Genomic DNA, 24663 nt, shown 5'->3' with positions numbered 1-24663 from the left:
CCCAGATATTCTGACTTTAATTGGTCTGGGGTAGCACCATCATTCTTTTGGTTTTAATCTCCAGGTGCCATTAAAGTCCAGCCAAGGCTGGAAGTCTTTGGCCTACCAAATAAAGCCAGATCCCCTGAGCATTACATCTGAAGCCATTCACAACTGGGTAGGAACTGATATTTCTTGTCTTATCTCTCCCCTTGTACATTTGTTATTATAATCATATCTTAAAATACCCGTCAATCCTGTTAGACTGTGAGTTTCTCAAGGGCAAAACCCCTGTCATTCACCTCTGTATCCTTACTATTCATCATAACACCTTACAAACGGTAGGTACTTAATGAATGTTGGTTGGATGGATAGATGGTAGTGGATGGGTGGGTGGATAGATAGATAAATTCTGAACTAATCTAATCAGGAATCTATGGGCCCACACTCCCAGAGCTGAATTATCAGGACTAAGAACTAAGGTTCTTACATCAATGTGCCTCTACTATTTGCTCCAGAAAATTCTTGCCAAGGAAAATAAGAGTGTAAAGGGTGTAAATACTTGATCCACCAATCCTAAATATTGAACTTGAACTTCGCTTGATCCCAATCAGATCCCCTTATGGAAATTCCATCTACTTTCAATCAGACTTTCAAATGCTATGAATTTCTGCCTCTGACCTCTCTCTTCTTAGATCCTGGACATTATCAAGGGGGTGTTCTCCCTATTTCAGTAAGTGATAAACTCACCTTTGTTTGAGCAATAGGTTATTCTAATGGTCTTTTGGAGGTGTCGAGAATCAACAACTAAGTTCTTTTCCATTCTTACAGTGTGGCTTTGACTAAGTCAGTTACATTGTCAAATGTTTCTAAATGGAAAATGAATCCAATAATACTTATCACTTGTCTCTCTCATAAAATCATTGGAGAATGGAATGTGCTGTAATTTTCTATGGCACTTTCTATCCAAGGATCTCAAAGCATTTTATTTCTGCCAAATGCAAATATATTTCATGATTAATAGCATTGCTTCTGAAAGTCACAGAGAAAAGGATTTCATAGCTCCAAGTACTGCACTGTCAAACTCAGCATTGTCTAAATGCAATGACTTTATCATACCATTACATAAGAGCAAGACAGTCAGGGGCTTCCCTGGTGGCGCAGTGGTTAAGAATCCGTCTGCCAACACAGGGGACCCTGGTTCGAGCCCTGGCCCAGGAAGATCCCACATGCCACCGAGCAACTAAGCCCGTGCGCCACGCCTGCGCTCTAGAGCCCGGGCTCTGCAACAAGAGAAGCCACCGCAATGAGAAGCCTGTGCACCAAAACAAAGAGTGGCCCCCGCTCACCGCAACTAGAGAAAGCCCTCGCGCAGCAATGAAGACCCAACGCAGCCAAAAATAAATAAATAAAATTTTAAAAATTAAAAAAAAAGACAATGGGAAAGATTATGAGCAAAAATTTGTTTCTAGTTTCCTAATTAAGAAGTAAAGAATGCCTCTCATCTGCTGATTTCTTGACTTCATTAGAAAATCTCACACAGATGGATTCATAATTACTCTTAAATTACAAGCAATTGTTTATTAATGTTACCAAACTGAGGAGCAATACAGCTGTCTATGATATGTCAATTTCAACAAAAAAAGCTGTGAAGCAAACTCTTACTGTGTTAATTACATTGAACCTTTCACATTTTGGATTCTAAATGATACTAATGCTTTTATAGGCTTGGACTATTCTGCCTTTACCCTTCACAGGGAGAAAAAAAAAATCTACCTTAACAAAAGGGTAGATAGAAAACAAAAAACAGTTAATATTGTGGGTTTTTTTTAAAGAATCATAAACCCAACTGCATTAGACATCAGTAAAATCTGATTACAGAACACAGCAGTATTAGAATTTCTGTGCAACAGAGTGTTGGTTTTGGAAGTGTTCCTTTCCCAGTTCTTGTGGGAAAGGAAGAAACGGTTTAGAACATTAGCTGATTGTTAGAAAAAGACTCTACTGAATTTCTGTTTATCACTACATATTGAGGTGTGTATAATTCAAAAGGTGCAATTTGGCATTCAAATAAAAATACTGGATTTAATGGACAATATAGAAAAACATAAGAGAAATGTGATGTCTCCTTTGAACTTGAGATAATTGCTTTATCCTTACCAAGATTTAGTGAAACTGGATTTATAATCACTAAAGAGTATCTTGCAGAAAATCTGTGGTGTATAGGACCTTTCTAATTTGTACTAATTGACTAAAACACTCATGATGAATTATAAAATTTTGTGAATTGAAGAAATAAAATAACTATTAAGACTCCAAGGCAATGAATCAAACCAAGTGTATTCATTGTGACCAGAACGTATCCTAGCAACAAAATAAACTCTTCATTGATAACAAAGAACAGATAATAGTTAAAGCAAATAACTGCTCATATCTAGGTTTGTATTCTATTTTTGGTTCTGATACTAATTTGTAGCCCTAGTAAGTCACTAATCTACCTTCATGTGCCCAGGTCTCTTTTCATAAAATTAAAGAAGATTTTTGGGGATATTTAGCAAAAATGTAAGGAGCCAGACTAGGTTAAGTAAGATTAATTTAATTCAAATTTGAAGTCAATAAAAAAGGCAGGTAAATGTCAAGGAAAGCTCAAACCTCCCCTTATCCACCAATTCCAGATTTCACAAAACACGGCTTGTTCTTTTGATAGTTTCCAGAGACCAGCCTTTTTTTAAAATTTATAAATTTACTTATTTATTTATTTTATATTTGGCTGCATTAGGTCTTCGTTGCTACGCGCAGGCTTTCTTAGTTGTGGGTTGCGGTGCGCGGACCTCTCATTGTGGTGGCTTCTCTTGTTGCAGAGTACAGGCTCTAGGGCACACAGGCTTCAGTAGTTGCGGCACATGGGCTCAGTAGTTGTGGCTCGCAGGCTCTAGAGCACAGGCTCAGTAGTTGTGGCGCACAGGCTTAGCTGTTCCGCGGCATGTGGGATCTTCCCCGACCAGCGCTTGAACCTGTGTCTCCTGCATTGGCAGGCAGATTCTTAACCACTGAGCCACCAGGGAAGCCTGAGACCAGACTTTAAACTCTCATTTTAAAGTATTGTCAAAGCCCAGCCACACAGTGCAATAGTGATTTTTTTTTTTCTGCCTTTCCATTAACAATTCTTTATCCCTATTCCCTTCCTTCAGCTTTCACAACAGGATGATTTCTGGAGCAAATTAGGGGCAAGGGAAAACAATCTGGGGCCTCAACTGTCTCCCTCCCAGCTCCTCTCCTCCAAGCATCTGTCCCACTCTGTGTACCGCCTGGTTACAAAAAGGGACAAGGTAAGCTAGATCCTGGAAAACTGCCACCAACAATGCCTCAACTGTCCCCTCACCACCACCCATGGATGCCAGTAAAATCCCTACATTTGGAATCCACTCCTGGGCATGCCATAAAAATGTACTATGAGAAAGCATGCAGTGAATTTTTCTTCTCTATTAAGGGAATGTTATTAATTCTTTTAAAAAAATAATGTATCTTTGTTCTCCTCTAAGATATTTATTTTTCACTGCTAAAGAATCCAAGCCCAAACATTGCAATGAGTTCACAAGAACTCAGCTATTAAAAGCTACACTCATGGGCTTCCCTGGTGGTGCAGTGGTTGAGAGTCTGCCTGCCGAAGCAGGGGACACGGGTTCGTGCCCCGGTCCGGGAAGATCCCACATGCCATGGAGCGCCTGGGCCCGTGAACCATGGCCGCTGAGCCTGCGCGTCCGGAGCCTGTGCTCCGCAACGGGAGAGGCCACAACAGTGAGAGGCTCGGGTACCGCAAAAAAAAAAAAAAAAGCTACACTCACATCTTACCAAAGGTGACTCCTTGGTGGCCATTCTCAGCATTCCTTTCAGCAAATGAGAATGCATCTCAGATAGAAGCAGAGCACTCATTTACAAGTTAGCTCCCTTGTGGTTAATATATTGTTGGTAGGATTTAATGCTCTCATTATCTTTCATTATTTACAGCCAATGTATTAATATCCCATGAAATGTTTCCTCTGAAATGATTTTAGTCTTCCTATTTAGCTTGTTCTAAACTCAACCACTTTATATAATGAACTTGTTCCCCCTAATTAACTGTTCACGGGGAGCCCACACTACCCTGTCAGGAAGTTATTACTAACATGAAGTGTTCAAATGGCCCTGGTAGGGAGCTGGGATGCCGGTAGGCTCGGTATTCATGGTTCCATCAATTCTTTCATAACCATGAGCTTAGATTCTGAGTAGCAATACTTTCTAACAGATACCTTAAAACCTGGACCAATGATTGATTATCTCCATGTCCCAAACACAATCCCTTCAGTCATGTCTAGGACTGCAACAGTCAACACTAGAAATGCATTTATTAAATCAAACAGCTCTTACTGATACACCTACCAAGACACTGTCACTGCACAGGGCACTAGAGATTAAAGGATATAGACGCCACAGTCACAGGGGTACCAGAATCATACAGGCAAGCAGAGGAAATTCCACAGGAAAGCTATTTCTCAAAATATAAGATATGAAAGATATTAAAACTGTGCACACAAAAAAATCATAAAACATTACGAGATTGATTGTCAAATAAGTCAACTAGACAGTTCAGAACACTAAGTGATCACTGTGGGCTAGAATGAGCTGGGAAGGCTTTGATGTTTTAAAGATACTGCAGCAAAATCTTGAGGAAAGGGCGGGTTGAATGGTTACAGGTGGAGAAGGACATTCTTAGTCATTGCAAGTCACTCTTTTACCGAGTACCTATTATGTGAGTACCAGGCAGCTCAGGGTGGTACCTGCACTAACTCGTTTATACTGCAAAACTTACAGTAAGTAGTTCTTACAGCTTGATTTTTTTTCAAAAGACAACTAAAGCACAGAGAAGTCACACAGCTAATCTGTAGCAGAGCTATAGTCTGGATGTATTGTAACTCCTAAATCAGTATTTCCATTCTACTATAATGTGTCCCCATTTGGCACTAGGAGGAAACAGAGTGAGAAGGAACTTGAAGACCTGACACTCTAAGTAGATGGGTTTGACTGCACGAAAGGGCCTAAGAAGTTGAACCAAGAGAGATAAGGATACAAAGGTGAACCTTGGAGGGCTCCCGATGGCATGAAGCCTCCTTCTGGGCAGACCCCCAACACACTGTGATGGAATGAACTCCCCACAGAGGTCACACGCCGCAAGTTCCCCAGCCAGGAACAGGTGCCACTTGCCTGGGTAACTTTGCATTTATTCCTGTCCTTTCAGCTTTGAAAAACAGTCAGCTTAGACAGTTTCAAGCCACTTGTTCTACAAAACAAAGCCTCAGAATATCACAGCTGGAAGGACCCAGAGAGATGGTCTAAGGCAAGCCCCTTCACATCTGAGTTCTTTCTCTCCCTAACCTAAGCCTTTCATCACCTGCATCCAAATTTACATCACAGTTGAGAACTAGATACAAGACTCTGCCCTCTGGCTGTGTGATCTCAGACCCAAGACTTAACCTTTCTGTCCCTAAATCTGTCCATGGAATGATCTTTGTATTTGCTGCCCAGACGGCTCATGCATCTCTAAACCCCTCTTCAGATGTTTGATGCCCCAGCCTCCAAAATGTTCTTGGACCGTCACTACTCAGCTGGGAAAATTATATAGAGGAGTTCCCCAAACACTTTGCCTATAAGAACTCTCATCTAATATTTTAAAATGCCAAGAGTTCTCTCCTGTGAGCTTCCCTGGTGGCGCAGTGGTTAAGACTCCCCGCTCCCAATGCAGGGGGCCAGGGTTCGATTCCTGATCAGGGAACTAGATCCCACATGCATACTGCAACTAAGGAGCCTGAGAGCCACAACTAAGACCCAGTGCAACCAAATATAAACAAACAAATAAATAATTTATTTTTTTTTAAGAGAGTCCTCTCCCACTATGGCAGGTGTTTGTTTTGTACCTGTTGACTGAGAAAATAATGACCAAAACTTCTGCTGATATAGGCACTTTTTAGAGTGAATTTGCATTTCACTGTTTGGAACGGCATCTACTCACAGTTGAAAAATAAAATTACCAGTCCATGGGAGCCATTGTATTTATTCAGACTGTGGAAAATACTGATCTTCTAATAGATTTACCTTACTTCGCATTGACACTAAGGTCTTTCCAAAGATATTCAGCCCTCAGATTGCAAACCGCTGACCAGAGCTATTTAACTAATTTGGTAATTATTATACCCAGAAAGTTAACTTTTCCTACAGTTTCCTCATTTTATGGCACAGGATGTTAAATGCCACTGCCAAGCAACCACACGGAGAGTGTGGTTGGTTTGATGTAGGCACCGTAGATTACAAATATAAAGATCCTTAACTCACCTTCATAGCACAACAGTATTCTGGTAAAGAATCTAGAAAGCAATTGCTTAAAGGGCAGAACTCTTCTTTGGTTGTTTGCTAGTTTTCCCATCCGAAAGGCCTCATTAGGCACAAGAAACTGAACAGCAGGGTTTAAAAAAAACAAAAAAAACTGCCTTCCCAAATCCAAGAGTTCAAATGAGATTGCATACAAATTGCTGGGGTCTCTCTTCGCTCAGCCTAGCAGCTATTATTCCTACTTCTATGTGACTTGCATGGCAAACACTGGAACAGAAGGCAGAGACAAAGAACCAGGACCAGGAAAGACAATAAAATGCTGCGTGTGTTTCCTCCGCAATCTACCAGGCTAGTCTCTGCCTTGCAAATTTCTTCCACGTGCTGTTGTCCATCATACAGGCAGCTTGTAGAAAACAAAACAACAACAAAAAAGGCATCAGTTGTCATAGAAACAATAGCAATTTGTGCCACCTTTGTGCCAGCAGATAGAAAGCTTGCTGCTGCCGTTTGGCTGGTTTCCAAGGACACAGGTTGAGAAACACCGGCCGGCTTAAAAGGGAGCCCCTGAATTTCTACCAAGCCAGCGAACGGATACTCTTAAAGAGGGCTATCACATACTTGCCTGGGATTGAAGGTTAATTAAAATACAGTCCTGGATGTGGGAACAGTTTAAGAAAGACACATTCCTCGACCCCAAATTCCCCTGTGTGAGGTCTAACAAGGCGGTTGTAACCTTGCACACTGGGGTCGTGCTGTGGGGGAGCAGCGGGGAGCAGGGTGTTCGGCCCTCAGTCTGATGGGATCTGTTTTCATCAGAGAAAGATGTAATCATCTCTAAGAGACTAATTAAGCTGGTGATTAAAGTTAGCTTTGGGAGAGGAAATATCCCAGGGGTGAGGCCGGGATGCCAGGGATCATGCTGACAGCGCACAGCCGCGTGGCTGTGGCCTTCCCTCAATTTAGGGCCTCTTTAAGATGGCTGCAGAATGGTTCCCCTTGTAAATCAGCAGGCTGGCGTGAAAGAGTCACCCCCAGCCTCTCACAGTACATTCCAAAGGGCCGGCCGGCCCTGGGGCTCTCCCAGCGCAGGAAGTGTCTGTCAGAGAGGTGTGCCACAGTGACCTTAAATATAAAACTCATGTAAAACTGCGGGTCCCATGGGCTGGTGGAAGAGAAAAAATTCCTGTTAGCAGAGCTTCTAGAAGTCTCTCTCTCACTCTTCATGCTGTTTCTACTTGTCAGTACGGAGAGAGTATCTAAGGGCTGTAGACACAATCAGGGAAAGGCAGGGTTGGAGCTGTAGAGCTAGGTGGTGAAACAAGCCGAGCAGAGGGTCTATGACAGACAGGAGGTCAAATCCAAGGGAAGGTCAGAAGAAAGCAGAGAGCAGAGGCAGAGGCATCGGGAATCACAAGGAGTGTGCGTAGTGGGTAGGAGATGGCCAATGGTTTCCACAGGCTGGGAAGATGCAGACTCCCAGAGTAGACTAGACCGTCCATTTGAGGCTTGATTTTGAGACATGGTCCAAATTCACCCAGATGTTTTTCATGTGCCCATGCTCTGACAAGAATGAGTTACACACGAGATCAGCTGGATTAGGTTTAGCTGCATGAGACAGAAAATCAAAAAGAGCCCTGGCAAAAGCCAGAGGTTGGCAGACGAGGGCTGCTAAGGTGGCTTTATGGCAGTCAGAGACTCAGCCTCCTTTGAGCTTTCCATTCCGTCTCTAGGCTGTGGGCCTCGGCCTCATGCCCCATAGTGGCTGTTATAGCTGCAGCCCTCACAAGCACATTCCAAACAGCTGGACAGATGAGGAAGGGTACACTCTTCCCCTTCTACAAAGGTTTGCCAGAAGTATCAACCAACACTTTTGCATAAAATGCCCTGGTCAGAATCTATTCATATGGTCACACCTAGTTGCAAGGTACATATATGGAAAATGTGGTCTTTCGGTTGGATTCATTGCAACTCTGAATAAATTACTAAGTAAAAGGGGAAATAGATACTTTTAGGTACCTAGAAGTCTCTGCCAGTCAGGGTATTCTTTTTGGACTCTCTGATCATCTCTTTCGACTGTGTCAGTTATGGTCACAAAAAAGAAAACTGTTCCTCTGCTCCCTACTCACCAAATGTGTGTGTGTGTGTGTGTGTGTGTGTGTGTGTGTGTTGGGGGAGTGGGAAGTCCCACAGCAAGCAATTATACAACTCTCCAGACACCAGCTGTGTGTCCCACCCTTTAATTCTGACACGAATAGGCAGAGTCAGTGCAGACCCCACAGGTTAAGGGCTCAGTCCCATAAGACTGCACCCCCGAACCCCGCCAGGACTTCAGACACCAATTGCAAATCCAGGCTTCCCACACTTCTGACCAACAGGCTATAAATTAGGGGTTCCCACAACCCCCTCCTTGTGTCCAGTAATTTGCCAGAACAGCTCACAGAACTCAGGGAAACGCCTTACATACTATTACCAGTTTATTATAAAGGCTGTAACTCAGGAGCCGTCAAATGGAAGAGCTACATAGGGCACGGTATGTGGCAAGGGGCACAGAGCTTCCACGCCCTGTCCAGACACACTATGCTCCCAGCATCTCGATGTGTTCACCAACTTGGAAGCTCTCTGAACCCCTTCTTTTAGGGTTTTTATGGAGGGTCCATTACACAGACAGGGCTGATTTAATCACTGGTGATTGAATTCAATCTCCAGCCCTTCTGTCCTCCCTAGAGGTGGGGAGGGGGAGAGCTGAAGTTTCTAACTCTCCAACCACAGGCTGGTTCTCCTGGCAACCAGCCCCATATCCTGAAGCCCTCTAGGGGCTTCCAGTTACCAGTCACTTCATTAACATACGAAAAGACGCTTTTACACTCTGGAAATTCCAAGTGTCTTAGAAGCTCTTGTGTCAGGAACCAGGGACTGAGACCAGTCATAACCAACAAGGTTCCTATGCCCCTGTCACTCAGGAATTACAAGGGTTTTAGATGCCCTGTGTCAAGAACAGGGGTCAGAGACCAAACGTATATTTCTTATTATGTTTCCATCACACACTCTACAGCAAGAAATTCTTTGTTCAGCAGTTTGTCCCCAGGGTAGAGCACGTCTTCCTCAAAGTTGGCAGGTAGTGCTGGAATTATGGAGCCAGTGGGAGGGAAGACATTTTAGGAGCTCCCGTCTACGAGAAGAAATTCTGGAAGGTAAAGCCCCAGCGATGAGTCATCACCACCCAGAGACTGAGCTGTATAGCCCTGTTGTGACCCTGGCTCCAACTACTCGGGGCTTCCACTAAAGCACAGTCAGGCTTGGCTCCCGTGATAGCCAGGGAGACCACGGTTGTAATCACAGCTTCACAAGCAATGCGATTCAGTCACTGAGTATTTACTCTCTGCAAACACTGTCAAGCCTCCCTGCCTCTGAAGATGCTTCTAGTCCTGCAAGTGAAGCAATATGTAAATTACAGATTAAAAGACAGTGTGATAAGTGAGATGCTAGGTGTTGCAGGTGCACTATGGGAGATTCATCTAAATCATACGGGAGTCAGAGGAAAGCTTCTCCTGAGATGCAATCCTGCTGGGCTTGAAAGACAAGTAGAAGTTAGACTAATTGAAAAAACTGGAAAAGTATTTCATGCAGGGGAGCAGCACATCCACAGATATAAATGTAAAATGGGACATGTTCAAGAGAAATCCTCTGAATGGAGTATATGGTAAAAATGGGTGGCTGGAGACCTAATCTTGAGTGATAACAACAGTTAAAACATATAATGCTTATCATGTGCCAGATTCTGTTACAAACGCTTTAGGTATAACTCATTTAATCCTCATGACACCTCTATGAATAAATATCTTATCCCCATTTTACAGATAAGGAAACTGAGTCCCAGAGAGCAAGGGCACACAGGTAATATGTGACAGAGGCAGTATCTGAAGGCAGGCAGTCTGACTGTAATGTCTATGCTTTGCACTGCCATACTGCAGTCTGGTGAGGGGCTTCCACATCTTGACCTTTGAACTTTTTCCAAAGGCAATAATGAAGCTTTGAAGGGTTTTAAGCCAAATGGTGATAGGATCACATGTTTGTCTTTAGAAAGTCACTCTAGAGGTTGTGTAAAGAAGGTTGGAGGGGATAATGTCGGAACGAGGGGCCAAACCTAGTCCAACACTCAGGAGCAGGATTCTGGTCCCAGGATATCTGGACGTGAGGCCGATGAGAGAGGTTGACCAAAAAATTCCTGAAGGTCCATGGGTCCTGAGCAGGGGAAGGAGTCAGGCGCTCCGGCCCGGCGGAAGACGAGACCAGGACTCAGTTACCAGATCAGAGTTATAAGCGGAGAGTGGACACAAAACAGGAGGCAAGAACTTAGTTCTGAGAAGCGGGTCTCAGGACCTCAACAGAGGTTGACTCTGCGTGGGAAAGATGTCCTTAGGATTTCAGGCCGGGCAGAGGCTCAGCACTTTGGCTGCGCTGCGGGAAAAAATGGCCGAGGAGCGTGTTACCCTGAGTCCCCAGCACAGTCCTAGACCTAAGCCAGCCCACCTGCCAAACCTAGACGCTTGCACCACAGGGCCTGGGACACTTGAAACACAATGGTTTAAGCAGATTCTAAAAGCAATCTGAATGAGACCACTGGGAACATTCAAAGCTCTGAGCCTAAGGTGCTCAATGCCAGCAAATAGATTTCGGAAGTTGTCGTGCCATCTCAGGTCTGGCCAGAGAATCGTCATCTGGCTTTTCTCTCCAGGCCCAGTCAGTCCATGGGCGCTGTGTCTCCACCTCAACAGGAGCAAGGAGAACCCAGGCATAGAGCCGGTAGTAGGTCAGGCAGGGACAGGAACTGAGAGTGGACCAGCCAGGGTATCCAGAGATTGTGACAGTTAAGGAGAAGGCATGACACAGCACAAGCCATCTGGGTCTTTAGCAAGCAGCACAATCTCCTGATTCCAAGGAGGAGGTTTCAAATTCATGACACTTGTTAAAGAACGATAAGGGAGACTTTATTCAAGGGGGGCCATCGCGATAAGCATGGGGACCACTGCAATGGGGATTCACAGTGGGAGAGAAAGATTGGCTCAACTCCAAATATGACAAAGAAAAGTGGGAATTTACAGCCAAGGGGCAGGGTGGGGTCGGTCAGTGGATAGAAAATTACTAAGAGGAAACATCAGGGGTAAGGGAAGATTCTGGCTAAACCTAGCCACCAGGATTCTCACTGAAGGCAAGGAGGGTGACCAGACCCCACCAGTGAGATATTGGAGGATGAGAATTTAATTAGATATTGAGGGTGATCGGATATCAAGTGTAGGTTAAACTGACTTAGGATTCTTGCTAAAATTGGGCAATGAAGAGGCAAATAGGGAAGTCCAAAAGTCGAGACCTAGTTTTAAAAGGGTTCAAAGGACCCTGATTAGAGTTTGGTCAAGGAGAGAATCTTTGTCAGGGACTGGCAAAAACCAAAAAACAAATAAACCCCCAAAACCTCAATTATATCATAATGACAAATCAAGAACAGTCCATGCATCTTCTATATTTTCTTTCTTATTTTTTCAAAGTGAAGATAATAACCGTGCAGTTGAACACCATCATTTAAGTCTATATTTACTGCAAACTGGAGCCTACCTGGCCCTAAGAAGCAAAACTTCATATGAGTTCATGGCATGAAATCTGTCATCACAGAGCCATGCTTTAAATGATTTCACCCTTCCTTTTCCTATCCTTCCCCCACTCATAGGGAGCAGTGGGGCGTCTTCCGTTTGAATTTGTTGTTCAGAATGGATTTTGAGTACCTCAGGGTAAACTGAGAAATGGTGCCCAGGTAATATTCTTAAAATTAGAAAATATGTCTGTCTTACATCCATAGGCATTTTTTCCTGGTACAGATCCCTACACGATCTCCTTCCCTGCCCGCCCCCCCAGAAGTAGGAGATGCCTTGAACATTTAAAAACTAATGAAGCAAAGACATGGGAGAAACTTAGATGCATATTACTAAGTAAAAGAAGCCAATCTGAAAAGGCTACATACTGTATGATTCCAACTATATGACATTCTGGGAAAGATAAAACTATGGGGAATGTAAAAATATCAGTGGTTACCAAGGATGGAGAAGGAGGGAGAGGAATAGGCAGAACACAGAGGATTTTTAGGGCAGTGAAACTACTCTGTATGATACTATAATAGCAGATTACATGTCATTATACTTTTGTCAAGACTCATAGAATGTGCAACACCAAGAGTGAATTCTAAGATAAACTATGGACTTTGGGTGATGATGATGTGTCATTGTGGGTTCATCCCTGATAAAAAATGCACCACTCTGGTGAGTGATGCTAATAATGGGGAGGCTATGCATGTGCGGGGCAGAGAGTGTATGGGAGAAATTTCTGTACCTTCCTCTCAATTTTGTTGTAAACCTAAAACTGCTTTTTAAAAATTGTCTTGGGCTTCCCTGGTGGCGCAGTGGTTGAGAGTCCGCCTGCCGATGCAGGGGACACGGGTTCGTGCCCCGGTCCAGGAAGATCCCACATGCCGCGGAGCGGCTGGGCCCGTGAGCCATGGCCGCTGAGCCTGCGCGTCCGGAGCCTGTCCTCCGCAACGGGAGAGGCCACAACAGTGAGAGGCCCGCGTAACGCATAAAAAAAAAAAAATAAAAAAAAAATAAAAATTGTCTTATTGGGCTTCCCTGGTGGCACAGTGGTTGAAAGTCTGCTTGCCGATGCAGGGGTACACGGGTTCGTGCCCCGGTCTGGGAAGATCCCACATGACGCGGAGCGGCTGGGCCTGTGAGCCATGGCCGCTGAGCCTGCGCGTCCGGAGCCTGTGCACTGCAATGGGAGACACCACAACAGTGAGAGGCCCGCATACTCCCCCCAAAAAAAAAAAATTGTCTTATTAAAAAAACCCAAAAACCTAATGAAGCCTCATTATTTTGAATTATACTATTTTGGAAAATGCGATCTTTTTAATTTGTGTTGGGATGAAATTTACAGAAAGCGATTGCAGAAAAGTTTCTAAACCGCCTGATAGCACAAACACCATAATCAGGCCCCTGACATGTTACTTCGTTTCTGGAGATAAATATTTCTCTTTTGGGGATAGCTAACACAAAGGCAAGAGCCATCCTGTGCCTACCACCTGATGTGAGTGTAAAGGACCGATATGCAAAGGTGCCGGGGGAGCGAAAAGGAAGAGTGGGGAGACTTTGTCGATCTTACCCCCATCCCGCTTCCCCCTCCCCACAGTATTCAGGGCTGTGTTTAGTGCTGGTCCCACCGCGCCTCTCTTGCTGCAAAACCCCGCGGTGCGGAAACTCGAGCTGTGAGCGGCACAACAATGAGGACTCCAGGACCTGGAGGACAGGAAAAAGAGGCAGGCAGGGACACAAATGCAATGCTTGAGATCAAAAGGTGATCGCGGACTAAAGGTGGCGGGTCTGAATGAGGAAGTGGCATGTGGCGGGTAGGGGCATTCCCTGCTCACACTTGGCCGTGAACCCTGCAAAGGGCTGCAGAACAATGAGGAACCGAGATGGCTGGTGCAAAAGGCAAATCTAACGCCTTTGAGGCTGGGAGCTTGTCGGCGCTAAAACCTGACGTATGAAAAAAAAAAAAAAAAAGAAGGAGCAAAGAGCAAAGGAAAGTCGGAAGTCTCATGTATATCAAAGAAAAGGGCTCGAAGAAATGCTGCAAAAAAATACTTCAGCTCAGGACGCTTCCGGAATTTGGGACGCTGACGTAGCCGCCGCCGCTGCCCTCTGCAGCTGTGACTCTGAGCGTTGCCTTCTCTTTAACTGCCACTTTGATACCACAGTCTTTTGAAGTCTTTTTTTTTCTCGTATATTTGTCATTTACTTCTGCATCAGAAAGAAGTTACCGTTCCAGTGTTTACCCTTTCGCTGGGATCTGCTAGGAGCGGGGCAAAGGCAGGTCCGTCGGCGCCCTCTCCTGGTGCTACTGCGAAGCTGCGGCAGGTGGAGCTAAGGAGAGAGGGCTTGCGTTTTCCCATGTCTGGGGCAGCACATTTTTATTAAAGTTTACCCCGTATCTGTGGTTTTCAAACTTAAGCAATCACCAGAAACGCCTGGCGGGATCGTTAAAACAAGATTTCTAGGTCCCGCCCCCGGAGTTTCTGATTCAGTAAATTTGGAGTGCAGCACAATTTGCAGTTCTAGCAAGTTCCCAGGTGGTACTGATTAAGGGAGCACAGTCCCAGAACCGCTACCACCTGCACAAGGGACTGGGCGAGGTAGGAGGGCACGTGAGAAAATCAGTGGACCTCATTCTAAAGCAGGGAGGGCTCTGTATAAACTGAGGAAGCTTTCAACTTGCCAGGGTGTCATTCGCGGTAGTAAATGGTGCCGCTTGAATGAGAACTAAGGTCTCAGCCCGCAGCCTGTGCTCTCCCCCTTGCAATGTGCCGAACCTCAAGTACCCTGACCGTGACCCTGATGTGTAGTAACATCTATAACTGTCACCTAGGGGAAAAAACACACCTCGAATGTTGCTGAGGCAGGAGAATTTACCCCGCGCTCACACACACACCGCCTCCTGAATGCTTTCCCCAGGAAAACCCACCCGTCTTCTGAAGCTCTGTGGCACCAAAGCGCAGTGGGGCTGTGAATGTGGTACCTTTTCTCCCTGCACCCCGGTGTGTGGGAGTAGGTGTGAGAAAGCCAAGACTTTGTTGTTGCTGCTTTCAGCCATTTTGTGGCTCCGGGTTGCCCTCAGGATAGGTTTTTAGTAGAGCTCTGCATCACACCTCCTGTTTCCCCTTTCTTCTCATCTGATGCTTTAAGTGCTCTGAATAATTACCGTTTCTCCTCTCTCTGCGTGGAACATCTGGGCCTGTGGGCCTTCTACCTAGAATGTCCTCTCCTCACCTTCTCTTCCTACCACCACCTTGTCTGAGGAACCCGTCATTCCATGAGGACTCAAGGTCGATTTTATCTTTGGACAACCTCCCTTCACACCCCCTTCCCCAAGACTGAGTAGGAACCCGTACTGTACTGCAGTGTTCCCACTGCTCTCCACACTCTCATGGCAACTGCACGTTCACCGGGCCGGTCCCACTAGACTCCTTGGGGGAAGGACTATGCCTTTTTCATCTCGGCACCTTCGGATCTAGCACAGTGCCTAGAGTATAATGGGTGCTCGGTACATACACTAGGAAGAATGAACACGGGGAGGTAGGATGGAGAATTTCTACATCATGAACCCATGTAAACTGAAAAGGAGCAAAAGTAGGTGAGCCCAAAGAGCATTTGAAGGCCATGAAGCATCACCATTCTCAATACCCAGGCCATGCAAGAAAAGCCACACTTCCTGGAAGAGACAGACACGGGCCTGCGAGGTAGAACCCCGGCAATCCCAGAACAAATGATAAACTCAGAAGTGTCATGGTTGGGAGGGATCTTGGACATTTCAGAAGACACAGAAAAATGCATGAATTGTCCCTGGTCCCAAGGTTTTTAGCAAATGCAAGTAGTACCCAGGCCTCTGGACTCGTTATCTGATGTTTTCATCACACATTATGACACAGAGATTGGATAAGCCCAGTGATGAAAAGGTGGGGCAGAAAATAGTAAGAAGGCCTCCGGACAACAGTGCCAGCTCTGGCAGCCACAGAGGTACAATGCTCAGATCTTGCTTCAAAAACTAACCTACCAGCAGCTGCAAGGATTGCCCTGAGCTGACGCCTTACAGCTGTTAGCACCTCCAGGTTTCATGCAGGCTTTTTCATGCTCATTCCTAGAGGCTCACAGCCAGTGACTCAACGTGGAAGGGAGACTGGGACATAGTCATTTCTGCCTAACATGGGACTACTCTGAGGGCAACATTTACTTAAGAACTCCCAAATGGATTGGCCGATACAGTCAGATCTGTACAGCAATCTAGCGCTTTCACTGCCAAGCCAGCTTCTTCTCCCTTTTATCTCTCACAGGCATCACCCCTCACTAAACCTCTTGTACTGAGCAGGATGCTATGGGGCTTTCCTGGGGCAGACCCTGCTCCCATATCCTCTGCTGAAGCTCCCCTCTGAAGTACCCAGATAATAGAATCTCATGCGTATTTCCTGAATTTTTCAGATGCTAAAAACCACCACCGAAAGGAAGAAATTGACTACTTGATGATCATGAGTACATAGCCCCCAGAATTTTTGGCGCCTAAGGATTGGTAACGTTGACTACCCTGTTACCTCACCATCAACCAATCAGAGAATTGTGCAGGAGCTGATCACTTACACTGTGACCCCGTCCCTCACTTTGCCTTTAAAAATGCTTTGCTGAGGGCTTCCCTGGTGGCGCAGTGGTTGAGAGTCTGCCTGCCGATGCGGGGGACGCGGGTTCATTCCCCGGTCCGGGAAGATCTCGCATGCCGCGGAGCGTCTGGGCCCGTGGGCCGTGGCCGCTGGGCCTGCGCGTCCGGAGCCTGTGCTCCGCGGCGGGAGGGGCCGCGGCGGTGGGAGGCCTGCATACCGCAAAAAAAAAAAAAAAGCTTTGCTGAAACCCTTCGGGGAGTTGGGGTTTTTTGGGCACGAGCCACCCATCTCCTTGCAGGGCCTTGCAATAAACGTTTCTCTGCTCCAAACTCCAATGTTTGTTTGTTTAGCTTCACTGTGCGTCGGGCACATGAACTTGCATTTGGTAACAACTCCACATTATCTTCTACTTCACAGAGGACCTAGTACATCAGCCAAAGCCATATGGGATCTCCAGAGGCAACAGTAGGAAACACAAAGGAAAGGGGGTCACTTGCAGTTGACCAAGTGCATCAAACCCAAGGTCCCATTGGTATCTTGATCTCAGGTGACCTCGGCCTGCAGTGGCTTGAAGCAGGATCTCACTTCACTGACTAGAGATTGAACTCAGGCCGAGGCAGTGAGAGCACTGAATCCTAGCCACTAGACCACCAGGGACCAGTGGCCAGTGACAAGGCTCTGGCTTGTCTGCTTTGTAGAAATAAATTTCAACAAAGAGACGACAAGTAGTGAAACGAGTAAAGGGTTTATTAGGAGGAAAAAGTATGTGTGAACGGACACACGGGCGGGCTCAGAGAGAGAGAGTTACACCTTCGTGGTAGTTTAAATCATTTATATGGGGCATTTCTTCCGGGTTTCCTCTGGCTAGTTATCTTGCACTGCCTGGCTCTGAGTCCATATTTGGTATAACTCAGGGTCCCCTTCCCCGCCCCCCCACACCCCCATGTGCACGTGTGTCTCTTAGCCAAGATGTATTCTAGTGCAGAGGCCTATGAGAAGATTGACACCACCTACCATGGGGTGGTACCCCGTCCCTTTTTGGCCCCCGAGGAGTCTTTCTGTGCCTGTGTAGTCCGGAATGTCTTGACCTCGAGAATGAGAAATAAGTGGTCTGTTTATCTCTTATCTGGGCAGGACTCAGCTGCTCCCTGCCCCTGCCTTTATCTTATCTTGGAGTATCTGCCCACAGGGAACAGGTTCCAGCTGCTCAGCCTGGGGCTTCCTTGAAGATAACAGAAACTGGTAAGTGTGCCTTCCATATTATTAAAGATCCTCATCATTTCATGTTTTAAGGCAAGTTCCCTTAGCTCCAAACTTCATGCTACAACCAGTCACACAAAATCATATCCTTGACGCCCAGGGAAGATTCCCAGTGCATTAAGTGAAAAGCACCAGCCTTCTATCTCACAAGCATAACCTTGGCCTGCATATCCTTTTCTAGCTCATTGCCAGCACCAGAGTTCTGCCCCTTTTGTTGAAATGTCCTCAAAAAGGCAAGGAGAGGGCTTCCCTGGTGGCGCAGTGGTTGAGAGTCCGCCTGCCAATGCAGGGGACACGGGTTCATGCCCCGGTCCGGGAAGATCCCACATGCCGCGGAGTGGCTGGGCCCGTGAGCCATGGCCGCTGAGCCTGCGTGTCCGGAGCACAGGCTCCGCAACGGGAGACGCCACAATAGTGAGAGGCCCACGTACCACAAGAAAAAAAAAAAAAAAGGCAAGGAGAATTTAAAGAATTATCTATGCCTATAATTTCAGATCTTCTCAAATCTACATCTTCTGACATCCTAGAACCTTTTGGTTAAAAAGCCCAAGGAGATGGGAGAGAAAGAAACTAAAATTAGGAGTCTTATCTCATCAGAACCCTCCCAAATATTTCTCTAACCTATTCACTAGCTGTCCATCCTTGATGCCGGAGATACAGGAGAGAAGCCAAATGTACCTCAAGCATATCTTCCCATCAACTCCAACCTCACAGGCCTGAAAGCCTTCAAGGTATCAAAGGAAGAGAGAGAGAGATCCACCTCCAGTTGAGAACATAGAAGGGTTAGAGGAATTCATCTCACTGAAAGGAGCTGCCCTTTGGGTGTTAATGTTAAAAGTAACCACACAAATCAGCCACACTTTGTACTTGATAGATTTCTTTAGCCCAGCATTCAATATTGCCAAGTAATTCTAATCGAGCTTCTTTAGCCAGCCCAAACTCCAGATGCACTCCTATCATAAAATATGTCACTACCCACCCTTGTACTGTTCATTGCATGCCCAGAAGATCAACCTAAGTATACCTTTAAAACACTGCCTTCTCACATACATACAATGGAATATTACTCAGTCATAAAAAGAAACGAAATTGAGTTATTTGCAGTGAGGTGGATGGACCTAGAGACTGTCATACAGAGTGAAGTAAGTCAGAAAGAGAAAAACAAATACCATATACTAACACATATATACGGAATCTAAAAAAAAAAAAAAGGTTCTGAAGAATCTAAGGGCAGGACAGGAATAAAGACACAAACATAGAGAATGGACTTGAGGACATGGGGAGGGGGAAGGGTAAGCTGGGACGAAGCGAGAGAGTGGCATGGACATATATACACTACCAAACGTAAAATAGATAGCTAGTGGGAAGCAGCCGCATAGCACAGGGAGATCAGCTCCGTGCTTTGTGTCCACCTAGAGGGGTGGGATAGGGAGGGCGGGAGGGAGATGCAAGAGGGAAGAGATATGGGGATATATGTATATGTACAGTTGATTCACTTTGTTATACAGCAGAAACTAACACACCATTGTAAAGCAATTATACTCCAATAAAGATGTTTTTAAAAAATAAGATAAAACACATATATTAAAATAAAAATTTTATTTTCAAATCATGAAAAAAACAAAACAAAACACTGCCTTCTGCCACAATCATTATTTCTTGTTCCATCTGGCTTCCAAGATACATTTCCTGGTCAGCATAGACCTAGGAACATGTACTGAGCTACATAGTACTACATAGTAACTCTATTTTAGCTCCTACTGTCAAAGAGAGTTGAGAATTAGGTTCATTTTCTTTGCCTCTAGGCTCTTACAGAGCCCTAGGAACCAGAGGGTGGCTAAGAGGGTAGCAGCTTTATCTACAACCTTTAATCAGGGCCATGCTTAAGCCTTCCCAACAGGTGAGAATCTGTGTTTAAAAGTAAATCTTCATCATCAAAAAATCTAGAAACAATAAATGCTGGAGAGGGTGTGGAGAAAAAGGAACCCTCCTGCACTGTTGGTGGGAATGTAAATTGATACAGCCACTGTGGAGAACAGTATGGAGGTTCCTTAAAAAACTACAAATAGAACTACCATATGACCCAGCAATCCCACTACTGGACATATACCCTGAGAAAACCATAATTCAAAAAGAGTCATGTACCAAAATGTTCATTGCAGCTCTATTTACAATAGCCTGGAGAGGGAAACAACCTAAGTGTCCATCATCAGATGAATGGATAAAGAAGATGTGGCACATATATACAATGGAATATTACTCAGCCATAAAAAGAAATGAAATTGAGCTATTTGTAATGAGGTGAATAGACCTAGAGTCTGTCATACAGAGTGAAGTAAGTCAGAAAGAGAGAGACAAATACCGTATACTAACACATATATATGGAATTTAAGAAAAAAAATGTCATGAAGAACCTAGGGGTAAGACAGGAATAAAGACACAGACCTACTAGAGAATGGACTTGAGGATATGGGGAGGGGGAAGGGTAAGCTGTGACAAAGTGAGAGAGAGGCATGGACATATATACAGTACCAAACGTAAGGTAGATAGCTAGTGAGAATCAGCCGCATAGCACAGGGAGATCAGCTCGGTGATTTGTGACCGTCTGGAGGGGTGGGATAGGGAGGGTGGGAGGGAGGGAGACACAAGAGGGAAGAGATATGGGAACATATGTATATATATATAACTGATTCATTTTGTTATGAAGCAGAAACTAACACACCATTGTAAAGCAATTATACTCCAATAAAGATGTTTAAAAAAAAAAGTAAATCTCAAGATGCTGAATGAATAGAAGAGGTCATTTCATTAAGTATATGGTGAATAATAGACAATTCTGCACATAAAGGACACTGCCACTGGCTGTGCTACCTGTAGAAACCCAGCCTGCACAAAAGTGCTGTACTTAGAAGCATGATCTCATTGGTGCACGTTGTGAGGAGATAAGTACGTAATGGGCCAGAAGTTACAGAACGTTTCCCAGTTTGATAAATGAATCAGATCGACTTTCTGAAGTCCTCTGGGAACATGCGTAAAAACCTGGGAAAAGGAACATCCTTCTCTGAGCAACTATGATCAACTCTCAGGGTATTTCCTGGGAATTCATAGACAGTGAGGCCACTCGCTGAGCTGACTGTGCGTGTCATGCCATTAACCCCAAACTGGACACTCATTTCCAGGAAATTACTGCACTTGAATCACTGCCTCTATAATAAGCATAAAAGAAGAGGGCATAACAATTTCTTCCAGAAGAAGCCTTTTTGCCTAGTTCTAGAGAATCATTTGCTGGGCATCAGCCTGGAATAATTCGTCCAGTCCTCGTGACTCTTCTTAAGAAGAGGTTAATGATTCGTTACCAGGTGCACTGGAAAAAATAGAACCTCATGAGTATTCCTGTGACGATTAACAAAACTGAACTGGAATCCCAGGTCGATTATTTATTCATATACATCTATGGGAAAGCTGTTTAACCTCACTAGGACTTCATTTTCTCACCTGTAAAATAAAGGTAATACCAATTGCCTTAAAAGTGGTTGTAAGGATTGAATGGAAGTCATCACAGTCGTGAAATTAAGAGCTGCTCTTTGGCACCAGACTCCTGTGTTCAGAATGGCTTCTTACCAGCTGTGTGACTTTGGACAAGTTACTTATTGTCTCTGTTCCTCAATTTCTTCATAACAATAAAACATACTTATAGTGTTGTTATGAGAATATAATGAGTTAGCACAGGTAAAAAGCTGAGAGCAGTGCCCGACACATAGTAATCACTCAAAAAGTGTTATTATTGTGGGCTTCCCTGGTGTTGCAGTGGTTAAGAATCCGCCTGCCAATGCAGGGGACACAGGTTCAAGCCCTGGTCCGGGAAGATCTCACATGCTGCAGAGCAACTAAGCCTGTGCACCACAACTACAGAGCCTGCGCTCTAGAGCCCAAGAGCCACAACTACTGAGCCCACGTGCCACAACTATGGAAGCCTGTGCACCACAACTACAGAGCCTGCGCTCTAGAGCCCAAGAGCCACAACTACTGAGCCCACGTGCCACAACTATGGAAGCCTGTGCACCTAGATCCTGTGCTCAGCAGCAAGAGAAGCCATGACAATGAGAAGCCCACACACGGCTACAAAGAGTAGCCCCAGCTCGCTGCAACTAGAGGAAGCCTGTGCACAGCAACGAAGACCCAACGCAGCCAAAAATAAAATAAATAAATTTATTTTTTTAAAAGTGTTATTATTGTGTGTAAAGAACCAAGTGCGGTGCCTGCACTGCATATTCTAGACACTCAATAAACAGGAGTTCTCTCTCTCCCCCATTCTCTTGGCAAACTCCAGGGGAAATGTTAGGTAACATTACTCAGTACCTTTTATTTTCCAGTTCCTCTACGTAAATCAGGATTACTGCAAGGGATTGTCCCCTTATCTCCATGGACACAGACCTCTTTGCCTCATTTCCCACTGGAAATATTTCAGATGTGACTGACCCCAAGTCCAACAAAAGTGACCTCTAAAGCCCTCCAACCCACCTGGCCCCAACCAAAATTACACTCCCCTCAACTCACCAACCCACCCAGGTTCTTCAAGTACCCATGATTCCATAATCCAGCAAATATTTGCAAAGCACCTGCCATATATAAAGCAATAGGAAGGACACAAAGATGGAGCAGTAGTGAACTCTGCCTCGAGGACCTGATGATTAGTAGGGGAGAGGAAGAATAAAGGGCACAGGCTGATAGCCACCATGAGTGGGAAACAAAGGGGGTCAGAAAACACTTCAGGAAGGAAGCAACATTGGGACTTATCTTAATCAATGTGTAGCATCCAAGGGAATGGGAAATTCCAGATGGAAGGAAGAACAAAGATTTAGCTGTTAGAAAGCATGAGAAAAAAAAAAAAAAAAGAAAAAAAGAAAGAAGAAAACAAAAACAAAAGCAAAACAAAAAAAAAATACTGACTGGGAGTTCCCTGGTGGCCTAGTTAGGAATCTGGGCTTTCACTGCCATGGCACAGGTTCAATCCCTGCTCAGGGAACTGAGATCCCCACAAACCATGAGACGTGGCCAAAAAAAAAAAAAAGAAAGAAAGAAAGAAAAGGAACGAAAAGAAAAGAAAGCATGAAAGACATACCAGGAAGGGTACGAAGTTGTCCCCTCTGGCAGGAGCTTAGGATAAATAAAAAGTTAGAGTGGGAGATAAAAAAAATGTTAATGGTGTTTAGGGTAGAACTGGGAGAGCATCAGCATATCTATAAAGTAGGGAGCCAATGAAGGTTTTGGAAAGATAAGTGGCATGCCTAATGCTGGTTCTTGGATGGCAAATCTAACACCATCGCAGAGGATGAGTTGGAGAGGAGAGAGATAGGAGTTAGGAGATTGTTACACGAGTATGGGTGAGAAGGGAGGTTATTGGTGAGGATGGGATGGGAGAGTGAGGAAGATATGGGATGTAGTGGCCACAGATGTTGATCAATGATTGGCCTGGGAGGTGAAAAGAGAAAGAAACCAAGGATGAGCCGCAGATCTTGAACCTAGCTGCCTGATGGAACACAGGAGCCACACCCTCCATAGAACTAGGGGAAAAGAAGATTCTGGCCTTGGCAAGGAATGATGACTTGAGTTCACCCCTCTGAGAGTTAGTCCTGCCCTTTCCACATTCTTTTATGAAACTGCAAATAGAGGGAATTGTTTTTTCAGGTCTGTCTTTATTTACAGGGGGAGGTCTCTATGAAAATCATAAGGCTCTGGGACTCCTGAGTAGAGAGGAAAGGGTGACAAAAGCAGAGGCAGAGATGGGAATAAATCTTCTCTTCCTCCTTCAGGCTCCTCAGACAAGCTTGTCTCCTGCTCATGGGAAGGAAAAAGGCTGACAGGAGGAACTTGCTCACTAGAATGTAACTGCTAGGAGGGCAGGGAATTTTTCTTTTCTGTCTTGTTCAGTGATGTATCTCTAGTGCCTAGAGCAGTCCCGGCAATAGTGGGAGCTCAATAATGTTTGTTGAATGAATGCATGATCCCTGTTTCTAGGCTTATGAAGAAATAAAGACTAGGTCTCTCATAGCTCACTCAGGCTTCCCCTCCCAACCTCAGTCATCTACTCTGTTCATTCTTTTCATCTTTTTTTTTTTTTCCATCGTTGTCCAAATACACCTAGAAATAATTCTCAAAGAGTCCTGCTTTATAGTCTCACAATCTTGCCAACCTCTCAGGAACTGACAATCGCAGGCAGGATAACAAAGGAAATGGCAGCCCTCCCAGGAGCAGGAAACTGGATATTTATGTTGTGAAGCAAGCACGGTCCCTTGCTGGGGAAGAGGCTGGATTTGGGAGTGTGCAAGTGTCTGACTTCTTTCCTTGATTTTATTTTCTGTTTGTTGGTTCACTGCAAGGTTTTCATTGCTCGCCTCTTAGACTATGATTTGGAGACTGGAATGCTATCCAGAATATAATGTGAGTCTCTTTTGATGCTATATGAGGATGCCTTACAACCAGTTTTCGCAAATCTGAGGAGTAGATTCCTCTGTAGAGTCTCAAAAAGCATCATAATGTCCAGGAGTTGGTCGAGACAGAGGACATCAAGGTAAAATGTTTAAGTGGATAAGGAGTGGGAATTGAAAGGATGTTATTGAAAAGAGTAGTTCATGAGTCAGGTTGGTCTTGACATCAGAAGTTGTAACCCCAGGCCCACCCATCCGGACTCATTATAGTTAAATTGTATTTTATCTTCCTTTTCTACTTCCTGAGACTTAATCGTGGTTTCCTCAGTTTTATCAGCTACCTAAAACTTTTTAAGATAAAAGAAGGTTTTATTTTTTGGAAGCTGC

The sequence above is a fragment of the Phocoena sinus genome, chromosome 1 (assembly GCF_008692025.1).
Source record: "Phocoena sinus isolate mPhoSin1 chromosome 1, mPhoSin1.pri, whole genome shotgun sequence".
In the NCBI taxonomy this organism is placed as follows: domain Eukaryota; kingdom Metazoa; phylum Chordata; class Mammalia; order Artiodactyla; family Phocoenidae; genus Phocoena; species Phocoena sinus.
This window is presented reverse-complemented; position numbering follows the sequence as displayed.